General features: G+C 40.4%; 1 protein-coding gene across 7 annotated transcripts in view; it reads right to left on the reverse strand.

Moving 5' to 3' along the window:
- The window catches only part of PHTF2 (putative homeodomain transcription factor 2), a 199,719-nt gene that overhangs the window by 44,066 nt on the left and 143,475 nt on the right, over positions 1 to 12,178 (reverse strand). For all 7 annotated transcript variants that reach the window (XR_014067191.1, XR_014067193.1, XR_014067192.1 and 4 more), the window contains one exon: positions 12,076 to 12,136. The gene's annotated coding sequence lies outside the window, so the exon portion shown is untranslated. The remainder of the gene's footprint in view (positions 1 to 12,075; positions 12,137 to 12,178) is intronic.

Raw genomic sequence — 12,178 nt, forward strand, 5'->3', positions numbered from 1 at the left:
AAGGACTCTCTTCCTGAATAAATAACTACTGGAATCTCCCCGACACTTAGCCCATTCTCCCTTTTCCTCTGAAGTGCCTCTGTCCTATCCATTTCCACCTGTCAAAATCTCACTTATCCTTGAAAACCCAGTTCAAACCACTGCTCTCCATGGATTTATCCCTGATTACTGTGACAAGAAGCAGTGACTTTCTTTTGAAATTCAAACAGAACCACTAGTTAAACATCTCCCATAGTCATCTAATGAAGAAAACGTATGACACAATTGGCACGATTCTTAAATGCTGAAGGCCCTGAAGAGTAGGAGCTGTTTTTGTGTTAATGTCCTTCCTCAGTACCAGGCAGTGAAGGGGCTTCATGATGAACAAATGAATGAATGAACAAACAGAAGAAAAAAAAAAAAAAAATCAGACTTTCATGTTCCATCTCCTCAGCTCAAGAGATAATCAACCCCATCAAATGAGATACCTCTTAAAAAAAAATCATTTATTTATTTTTGGCTATGTTGGGTCTTCACTGCAACACGTGGGCATTCTTTAGTTGTGGAGAGCAGGGGCCACTCCAGTTGTGGTGCTCAGGTTCAGGCTTCTCATTGCGGTTGCTTCTGTTGTTGCAGAGCACAGGGTCTAAGGTGCACAGGCTTCAGCAGTTGTGGCCTGTGGGCTCAGAAGTTGTGGTGCACGGGCTTAGTTGCACTGCAGCATGTGGGATCTTCCCAGACCAGGGATCGAACCTGTGTCACCTGCATTGGCAGGCAAATTCTCAACCACTGGACTACCGGGGAAGTCCTATAACTTTTGCCTTGTTTTGTGTTTGTGCCTGTGCTCAGTCATGTCCAACTCTTTGTAATCCCATGGACTCTAGCCCAACAAGCTCCTATGTCCATGGAATTTTCCAGGCAAGAATACTGTAGTGGATTGCCATTTCCTTCTCCAGGGGACCTTTCTGACCCAGAGATTGAACCCACATCTTGCATCTCCTGTGTTGGCAGGCAGATTCCTTACCACTGTGCCACTGGGAAGCCCAACTCTCCTCTTAATGACAATTTAAACCCAGGAGAGGCTCAGACAATATACTGATACAGATTAGACAGATGATCATCAAAAATGTGAAGCACGTTTGTCATCAATACTATTAATAAGTACAACTGATTTTATTACTTGTTTTTCCCCTTACTTTTCAATAATGAAATAAACCCCAGTCCCAGCAAATCACAAATCTCTATTCTTAAAGTACACATGGATTTTACTAATTTACTTTGCTTATACATAATTCAAAGGGAGGTTTTATTTCAGTGCTTTATTTACAGCTTCTAGTCATTATTCCTTCTGGAAAAGGTCCTTCATGTATATTAGGTGTAAAGCTCCACTAGAAGTTTTTGGGGTCTGTGTTTTTAACTTCATTTTCTTAAGCCTGTAAAGTAGAAGAATGAGTTTGGGTGTTTCATGGTGGCATTCAATTTCTAGGACTGTTCGAACCCTAGTGAGGACTAGTGGCAGGATGAGGAATGAGATGTTGAAATACCAGAATATGGGCTTATGGTTTCTCGGAAAAGGTCTTGCTTGAGCCAAAGTCTCTAACTGCAGAGAAAAATGCCTTATTCAGAGTCAAATGGGCACCTTCTCTGAAGTGCCAGGAACTATATTCCCCAGTGCCTGAATAAGCATGGTTTAAAATAAAAGAAAGAAATCCATCTTACCCCAGCACTGTGATAGAGGGCACTCTCTATACTGTGGGGAAACTTCAACAAAAATCTCAGAGACTTAAGAGATAAAAACTATTTCTTGAAACCTCCTAGCAGGGCCAACAAAACAGCTGCCCTGTGCATCTCAGCTCCCTAGGCTGCCCCCTATCAAGTGGGGTGTAACTAGTGTGTTGCCTGAGTTTCCTGCACCTCTGTGGGAGCAAAGATAACCTATAAGATGCTGAGATAAAATCTGATTTTAAAAACAGTACTTAACTGCATGCCTGGGGCACTGGGAAGGGTTTACAGACAGAGGGGACAAGGGTAAAAAGGCAGATGGTCAGACTTACTGTCTACCAGGTAGGCCGACTCCTCCAGAAGAGCTTTCTAAGCTGCCAGGAGACCTGACAACGCTGCAGGTCCTTGCATTTTGCCTTATTCAGCAGTGCCCTGCCGGCCACCGCTATGCTTAGGCCCTTATCTCCCGCTTTCCTGAGCTGAGTACAGACCTGACCTTGACAGAGATCAGGGAGTTAGACAAAACAACAATCTCAGTCTGTAAGGTCCAGGAACCCAGAATCTCAGGTCCTATGGGCCAATCTGATGCCTAAAGTCCTTGGCACCATGACCGTTACTCAGTCCTAACCTCCTTTCACAGGGAGGTTGACCCAGGGCCTGCTTTTGCTGCTCAACGATGACCTCTGGCTAGACCACAGCCTTAAAGACTAAAAAGGGTGTGGAGACCATTAAGTCCAATAGCAGAGATGAGGAAACTGAGGCTTCCAAAGATCAAGCCCCCACCTCCTGTCCTCTGACTCCTGAAAGGCAGAGTGTGAATGCCCTGCCTCTCAGTGGGAGTATGCACCCTCTGGCTTTAACCTGCATGGTCACTGGCTATGAATCAGCCCAAACTTGAATGCATTAAAATGTAATGGTTTTACTATCCTCAAAATAGAAACTCAATTTCTCTCCTGACATTTTCCATCTACCATTCTCCTTGCTGAGCTTTTTCTTAGCGTTCTCCTAGCAAAGTCTCTTGCTGAAATAACTCTGCCTGTTATACTCTTGAGGGAAGTATCATAACTGCCTGGGGTGAGCTGATTAGCATTAGCCAAAATCTGAGGCTCTTCTATAACTGGTTCTTTAAAAGGCGGTGGGGGGGGGTGTGTGTGTGTGGAATCTGGTATTAGCCCAAGGATTTGTTAGGAACAAGTGCGCAAGACAGAAGGAATGACAAAATGGCATTTCTGTTTACAAACCCTTTGAACACTGTAAGACCCAGCCAGTCCTCCCAGTGATGCCTGTCTCGATCTGTCTGATGATTGAGCCCTTATATTATTTAATCAATTCAAGAAATATAAACTAGCTTCATTTCATTAGTACTTAAGATGTTATGATTAGGGCATCCAGCAGTGAATGGTTGTATTTGTGTTGTATAAAGCAGAACATATATTTTAATTGTGATTAATTCTCTCAAACTGGTCAACTAATGTCTTTAAGTATTACTGTGAGCAAACAGACACAAAGGATGTAAAAAAAGAACTCATCAAACATAGAAGGCTATACGATCTTCGACTGATTTCAAGACTCACATTTTCACATTTAACATCTCTCAATCTATGACAGTGCTTTTACTTAGTAATACACAGAATAATGATATATTTTACAATCGCTGACATCTTAGATTCAATAAAACACTGAATAGCATATTGCTAAGAAGAAATTACTGGGTGACTTATGATTTCGGAAAAAATAGAATGTAGCCATTTCCTTATCCTAATATTTGCATGTGGAAAATAAGAGTATACATAATGTGTATGAAGTAATGAAAACTGCAAAGGTTATGCTTTCTTTGCTCCAATCCACTGAGGCCCACATTATAAGGGCAGATGCTCACAGACTTCTATCATATCTCACATGTTTTACCCTATTAGAGAAACACACTGATTTGGTGACCAGTAACTTTGTCAATGACAGTTTTATTAAGAGAGAAAAGTAAAATATCAAAATTAACCTATATACATAAGAATATACAAAAAAGTGAGAACTTCCATTATAGGATTAGTAGACTCAGTCCAGTTGCTTTCTCTTTTCTCCTTATTAAAACAAACAAACCCCAAAAAATCTGATACATTTTGAACACTAGCAATGCCCTGTTAATAGCACTTCTTATGAATAACAGGCCTAAGCCTCCCAAAGCTGATAAAGGTCATCCTGGCAATCTGAAAGATGGAAGCCAAGCTGTTTCAGGTTGTGCAGTGTTAACTGAAGCATAATAAAGACAATTTATAGTTGGTTTAGAGATGAGCAACAGATAGTTTCTGGTTTTACTAACAGATTCGATGGGAAACTTAAAGAATGGGGTTTTGAGTCTGATAAAAACTGCTGGAGGGGGGCTGAATTTATTTTGTAAATATGATTTGGCATTAATAATAATGAGAACTGTCACTTATTAAGCAATTTCTATTGCCAACATTTCACCCCATCTTATTTCTGGTAAGCTTTCTAAAATAAACTATCCACTTCTACATGAGAAAATCATCTGAGGGGCAAGTTCTGCCCCAAGATCTCACCGCTGCTGGCTGAGAGCCAGGGCTCACATCAAGCCTACCACCTTGAAGACCCATTCTCAGTCTTAACCTGGGCCTGGAGCTACTGGATGGTGGTCAGGTACCTCTGAGGCTTCTAACCGTGACTTTGTTCTTTAACAAGTGGTCTGTGAGTCAGAAGGAGCAGTTCCCACAGTCTGGGTCAGAGACTTGACACTATGACACCGCACTTTTCACCAACGGGTCTGTGTGTGTGGGTAGACACCTGAGCTTACAGGCACTCAGAAGAGGTGAGCCAGTGGTCCTGCCGATACCGATACGCTGTGAGTGTAGACCAGGTAAGTGCTTGAAGGGATGGCTTGGGAGTGAAGGGCTGCTCTCAGGGCAGTGTGTCTATGTCTCTCCCTCCCCACTTAAAGGGATATGCTCCCTCTCCACTCTGGAACTTACTCTCAGAAGTTGGAGGAAATGTCTCTTCTTTGCCATGCAGTCATTAAATCTTGGCAACTGGAGACCTGAACTTAAGCTCCAAAACTCCCTCTGGGTTTGTCCTAAGAGGCCTTATGGTGCTTGTCAGACAGCTCTCATGCAGCCCTAATGGCACAACAAAGGGTCCTGAGGGGGGTACACATGCCAGACCACACTGGGACTCCCCAGAGTTAGGGCAGAATCAGAGTGCCCAGACTGGGGTTCAACCCAAAGAGTTTCCTGAGTGTCAGTGGGTCTCATTCAGTAGGTGTATCCTGCTTACACATAATTTGGTATATTCTAAGAACTTTCACAATTCAGCATAGATGCAACTTTAAAAATTACTTTTGTTAAAAAAAAAAAAAAGTCATCTCATTAACATAGCAAAAATACCCTTATGGCTCTCAATACCTAAAAAACTCCAAAGGTTTAAGAGCTATGTGCTATGGAACTTCCCTATAAAGCGGCTAGGATTCCATGTTCCCAACATAGGGGCCCCAGTTTGATCCCTGGTCAGGGAACTAGATCCACTGCCCCAACTAAAGGATCCTGTGTGACACAACTAAGACCCAGCACAACCAAATAGATAATTCTCTTTTTTATAGACCTGTGTGCTGGATGAAGATCAAACATATGTTTCTTATTATAAATCACCACATCACATCATCTAAAACATGCCTTTGTAAAACTTATTTTAGCTATCTGAGGACCTGATATTGACAGACTCGGTGTGAACTACTAATGTACGAAAGAGAAAAGGCAGTCAGTGAGAAGGGCAGTCAGTGCCACCAGGTGAGAGACTGAATATACAAAGAGACAATTACCAAACCGGGTATAAAAACGGAACTCTGACCCACAACTTGCAGCAATTTGCCCAGGAAACCAACCCTCTTATACTGTACACAATAATCAGCCCAAGAAGTCTCCTTGCAGGAGATTGGATTGCTATCTCTAATAATAATTCAAAAAGCCAAACAATAACTAATAACTGGCTCAAAGTGACAAGGACTTGACTAACAACGGCAGCCCACCAGGCTCTGCCATCCCTGGGATTCTCCAGGCAAGAATACTGGAGTGGGTTGCCATTTCCTTCTCCAGAGAATAAACGGGAGAAGTGAAAGTGAAAGTGAAGTCGCTCAGTCGTGTCCGACTCTTAGCGACCCCATGGACTGTAGCCTACCAGGCTCCTCCGTCCATGGGATTTTCCAGTTAAGAGTACTGGAGTGGGGCACCATTGCCTTCTCCGAACAACTAACAGCTTCTCTAATTTGTACCCTCACTTCCAATTTAGGACCAGTCAGAGAAAGCCAAATACATACACCATAAAATACCCTGTTTCAGGCTTCTAGTTAGATCACCTATGGCTTCCTCATGCAAACAGCTTCCAATCAGAGCACAACCAAGGCCTTCCCTTTTTTCCACTATAAAGCTATCCCACTTTTCTACTTGTCTTTGAGTCTCCACTAAAATGCAAGTGACCGTGGTTGATCCCCTTGCTATATCAAAGATCTGAGTTAATAGCCTTTACTTGTTCTTTATATCTATATATATAGTATTTTTTTTAATGTGAAAGTGGTATGTGCTCACTGCAAAAACACTTGGGCAGTAAAGCAAATTAATATCACACACATTTTCATCTTCAGAGACAACTTCCAATAACTTTTTGTAGCATTTCTTCCAGCAACCTACCCATTTAAACACAAGTGAATGCCAGATTCTTGTCTCTTATTCAACTGTGGGTTTGGCTGGATCTTATGGAAGATCAAGGGCCTTATATTTAATTCCAAATGCAAATTTCTTTGCTTGAATATTCTGGAATATAATAACCACCTGGCATGTTGCCTTTTCATTGTGATAGTACCAATCTAAATATAACATGTAGGTGATAAGCTACATTCTGAAACATAACTAAAATGACACTGTTAATCTTATTTTTTGTTGTTGTTGTTCAGTTGCTCACTCGTGTTCAACTCTTTGTGACCCTGTGGATCTAAAAATTTGTATGAGTGCACAAATTCAGACTCTACATTTTTGTTCCGTTCTTCTAGGCTTAAAAACATAGGAATGAGATTCTAAAGTGGATTGGTAGAGAGAGCTTCTAACTAAAGGCTGCTGCTTCAGAAAAAACAGAATGTCTTATATAATAAACATTCTGGCACTGTGAATAATCCTTCACCTATGTGTTCACTCTATGTGTTTGCACTCCCAAAGAGGCTGGAGGTGATTACTCAACTAAACATTAAATCTGATGAGGATTCTGTATTAAGAGATCATCCTCTTTGCCTTTTTATTGATCTGTATACTTTTAATACCAACTCTGACTCTACATGTCTGTTACACATCAGGGTTAAAGAAAATATTCAAGTAGAAAAGATTTAGACTTGAAAAGAAGCATGAATGTGTTGGCCCAGGAAGGAAAATCACTGAGTAGGAATGCTCTGGGTGCAGCTGACTCTGTTTCTGATGTAACAAAAGCTAGTGAAAGGCTTCAGAGCAAAGATGATTTCTAAAGCATGCAGATGAACTACCTGAAAAGCAACAGGAAAAGAGGAAACTGTTCCTAAGAAGAGAATTAGGGTACCCAGAAGAAACTGCCAAATTCTCAACAATGCTGTAATAGCCACATGATTGCATTTCTCTTTAAGTCATAAACACCTAACAGGCACAGTCTGCTGCTTCACTTCGTGACACTTTGAAGAGGCAGGCTGCAGTCTGCCCAGCACCATTCCAGTCACTGAGCTGCCTCTGTCTTATTCCAGGTAGTTCTGATGGGACTACCAATGCCAATTTATCCACCACTCCCTGCCAAAGGAGTGGGCATATGACCTAGTCTGGTTAACCGAGGTTCTCCTTAGCTCTGTCTAAGGTCATTGGTTGAAAAGACAGGCATGTGGCCCAAGTCAAGTCAATGAAAGTGTCTCCAAAGGATTGGTCTGTGACTGCTGAGAGTGCATTTTTGTTTCTATCTCTGAGCTCATGAGCTTAAACGTCCACATTAGCTTAGAGCTTCTGATGGCTATTCTGTGGCTGAATGGAGAACAAAGTAAACAGAGCTAAGTACAGGGAATGGGCAGAAAATGGGAAGAAATAAGAAGAAGGAGGAGAATTTAGAGTGAAGCAACTATGGCAGTGTGAACACTTGGATCCAAATGATCCAAGCCAGCACTAGCTCAGCCTGGTTTCCCAGTTACACAAGTTAATAAATGCTCTTTTGTGCTTCAGCTAGTTTGATGCAGGTTTCTGTAACTTAGACGAAGACCTAGAAAGGCTTCTGACTCCAACTCTGTAACTGCAGAGAAACTATAATAAGTCCCAGAGAGGTGTTGCCCAGATTGGACAGTAAGGTGAGGGAAGGTCCTCATTCTCTACTGTGTGCCAATGAACTACCAGCATACTGAAAATAACCACAGAATCACAAAACTAGAGATTCCTTTTCTACACCTCAGACATGCAATCTGCTGGCCTCCCCATGAGCACTGTGAACAGTAAGAGCCTTTGTCATAGCAATGTAATTTCTGGACTCCAAAAGGACCCTGAACTCTCAAAATGTCTCCCTTTTAAGTCTACCACAGTGTTTTATTTTCCCTTTGTGTTTCTTTTTCCTCCTTAAAGGAAAAAAAAAGAAGATGGAATTTAGTTTTAGTACTGTCTCAAAAATTCTAAGGGCAGGAGGGATAAGTGGGCCTTACAAATGTCTATACAGCAGCTGAAAAGTGAGAAATCTACACTACCCTGGGTCTCTTGGGGGCTACATGACTTAACTTTTATTTGTTGTTTTCTTCTATCTGCTTACAGGTCTTCTCATGTTTATACTCATGCCCTCCTCAGCACCAAGGTTACCCAACTTGTAGGTTCAAGCAACCCACTGCAACTACTTCAGACATTTAGATCAAATCTTCTCAGATTATTTTTGTCTCAGAATCACTTTACACTCTTAAAGTGAAGTGAAAGTCCCTCAGTCGTGTCTGACTCTTTGCGACCCCATGGGCTATGCAGTCCATGGAATTCTCCAGGCCAGAATACTGGAGTGGGTAGCCTTTCCCTTCTCCAGGGGATCTTCCCGACCCAGAGATCGAACCCAGGTCCCCCACATTGCAGGCGGATTCTTTACCAGCTGAGCCATCAGGGAAGCCCAAGAATACTGCAGTGGGTAGCCTATTCCCTTCTCCAGCGGATCTTCCCGACACAGGAATCAAACTGGGGTCTCTTGCATTGCAGGCGGATTCTTTACAAACTGAGCTACTAAGGAAGTCCTTACACTCTTAAAAATTACTGACAAATCCAAAGACTTTTTGCTTGCATGGCTTGTATCTATCATTATTTACCATGTTCAAAGTTAAAACAGAAAAAGTTTAAACACTTATTTGTTAATTTATTTCAAGGTAATGATAATAAATCAATTACATGTTAATCTAAATATTTTTATAAAACTATATTTTTCATAACAAACAAAAAATAGCTTAAAGTGTAGAATTGTTTTGAATCTTTGCAAATCTCTTTAATATATGGCTTCTAGAGAATGGATGGGATTTCTGCTTCCAAAATAGATGGGAATAACAGCAATCAGATTTACCATCCTGCATGAATCATCTAAGAAACAGGAAAAAATACATAATGGCAGACCAGATGTGGAGAAAGAAAAGATCAGTAAACTTGCTATCATGATTGAAACCATACAAAATGAAACACAGAGACAAAAAGCTGAAAAAAAGTGAACAGAACACCAGTGATACTTGGGAATACTCTAAGTAGCCTAATATACATGTATTTGGAATCCCTAAAGCAGATGAGGGGCAGAAAACAATTTAAGAAATAATGGCCAAGATTTTATTGAAATCAAATTTGATAAAATTAATAAGCCCATTAGACCTAAGAATCTTAATAAGTTCCAAGAACAGGAAACACAAACAAAGCCACACCAAGTCACTTCATAAACAAACTGCTTAAAACCAGCTGTCCGAAAACAAAGGCAAAGTAAAGACTGTTTCAGACATACAAGAGCTAGAGGAATCTGTCACCAGCAGATCTACACTAAAATAAATACTAAAGGAAATCCTTCAAGGGATAGGAAATCTAGATTTACACAAAGGGATAAAACAGATAAGAACTGGTAATTATGTCAATAAATATAAATATTTCTTTATATTGTTTAAATACCTTTAAAAGCCAATTATTCAAAGTAAAAAAAAAACTACAATGCACTGTGGAATTTATAACATATGGAAACAAAATGTATGACACAACACGAATTTTCAGAGGGAAGAAATGAAAGTATATTATTATAGAATTCTACTATATGTGAAGTAATATAACATCAATTGAAAGTAGAATATGGTAAGTTTAAGATGTATATTACAAACCCTAAGGCAACCACTGAAACAAAATAAATAGCTATAAGCCAACAAAAATGATAAAAAGTATCACAAAAAATGCTCAACCCAAAAGTAGGCAGAAAAAACATAAAATAAGAAATTGATGGAACAAATAGAAAACTAATGTCAACATGGTAGACTTAAATCCAACCATATCAATAATAACATTTTATGTAGATGGTCTAAACTTCCCAATTAAAAGACAGAGACAGGGCTTCTCTGGTGGCTCAGTGGTAAAAGAATCCACCTGCCAATGCAGCCGACACAGGTTTGATTCCTGATCTGGAAAGATCCCACTTGCTGTGGAGCAACTAAGCCTGTGCGCCACAACTATTGAGCCTGTGCTCTGGAGTCTGGGAACCAGAACTTCTGAGCCCTCCCGCTGCAACTACTGAAGCCCACACACCCTAGAACCTGTGCTCAGCAACAAGAAGCCACCACAATGAGAAGCGTGCACAACACGAACTAGAGAGAGGCCCCTGCTCACCACAACTAGAAAAAAGCCCATGCAGCAACAAATACCCAACACAGTCAAAAATAAATAATAAATTAAAAATTTTTTAAAAGAGAGATTAGGAGACTGGATAATAAAGCAAGACCTAAATACATCCCGGATGCAAAAAAACTCACTTTAAAAATGAAAATACAAATTGGCTGAAAGTAAAAGGATGTGATAATATATGCCATGCTAATATTAACCAAAAGAAAGCCAAAGTGGCTATATATTAATGTCAAAGTAGATTTCAGAGCAGAAAATATTAATAGGGATAAAGAGGGTCATTTCATAATGATAAAGGGATCAACTTATTGTAAGTTCATAACAAGGCTAAACACACATGTACCTAATAAGAGAACATCAAAATAAATGAAGCAAAAACTGACAGAAATAAAAAGAGAACTGTTATTCTCTTGAATAACAATTATATTTGGAAGACCTCCCTAGCTGTCCAGTGGCTAAGACTCTGTGCTAGCAATGAAGAGGACCTGAGTTCAATCTCTGGTCAGAGAACTAGATCCCACATGCTGCACCTAAGAGTCTGAATGCCACAACTAAAGATCCTGCATGCTATGATGAAGGCACAGCCGAACAAACCAATATTAAAAAAAAAAAAAAAATTACATTTGGAGATTTCAACACCCCTACGACAATCACTGATAGAGAAAGTAGAGAATTTGTAAGTAAATAGAAAACTTGAACAACACTATCAACCAATTTGACCTAATATTTATCACACACTCTAGGCTCAGCTGGTAAAGAATCTGTCTGCAATGTGGAAGACCTGGGTTTGATCCCTGGGTTGGGAAGATCCCCTGGAGAAGGGAAAGGCTACCCACTCCAGTATTCTGGCCTGGAGAATTCCATGGACTGTACAGTCCGTGGGGTTGCAAAGAGCTGGACACGACTGAGCGACTTTCACTTTTCACTACCAAACAATAGCAGAATACACATTCAAGTGTACATGGATTATTTAAAGGTAACATCACTGGGTGGAATCTGAAACCATATTTTACATATTTCATGCTGCTACATTAAAATACATTGATCCATATTACACTCGGATGGATCTTTCACTCATTCATGAAAGATCCATCATCTTGCAGATCCCTGAAAGAGTCTTGGTAATCTCCAAAATGCCCTGAACTACACTTTTCAATGGCAGATCTAGATTATTCAACTTTTTATCAACTGAGATGGAGGCAACTCCTGGGGCCTAACTGACCCTAAAGAATCTGTGACAAAGGAGGAAGGTAATCCTCATGCTGATTTAAAGACTAGAGTGAGTAGTTTGGATCAGTTCAACGTCTGCAACAAATTACTATGCTTTCCTCTTTAAATATCATCTTGAAACAAAGTACCTAAAAGACCTGCTGTACCTCTGCACCACAGATGAGCACTCTGGGAAGCAGAGAGGGGCTAAACATCACCGACAACACTCAGCTGACATATTCTGTCTGAACATATCAACAATCTTTAAGTCCTGAAGCAGAACAATATTACTCACAGGTGCTGTCAGCAGCTAATAAGGATCAACAGGGTCTCCAGGTATAAGAAGCGCCAGGAAACTAATAAATAAAAAAGAGAAAACAGTGGTACATTATTTAGGG

The sequence above is a fragment of the Giraffa tippelskirchi genome, chromosome 10 (assembly GCF_054371585.1).
Source record: "Giraffa tippelskirchi isolate mGirTip1 chromosome 10, T2T-mGirTip1v1.2.pri, whole genome shotgun sequence".
Taxonomy (NCBI): domain Eukaryota; kingdom Metazoa; phylum Chordata; class Mammalia; order Artiodactyla; family Giraffidae; genus Giraffa; species Giraffa tippelskirchi.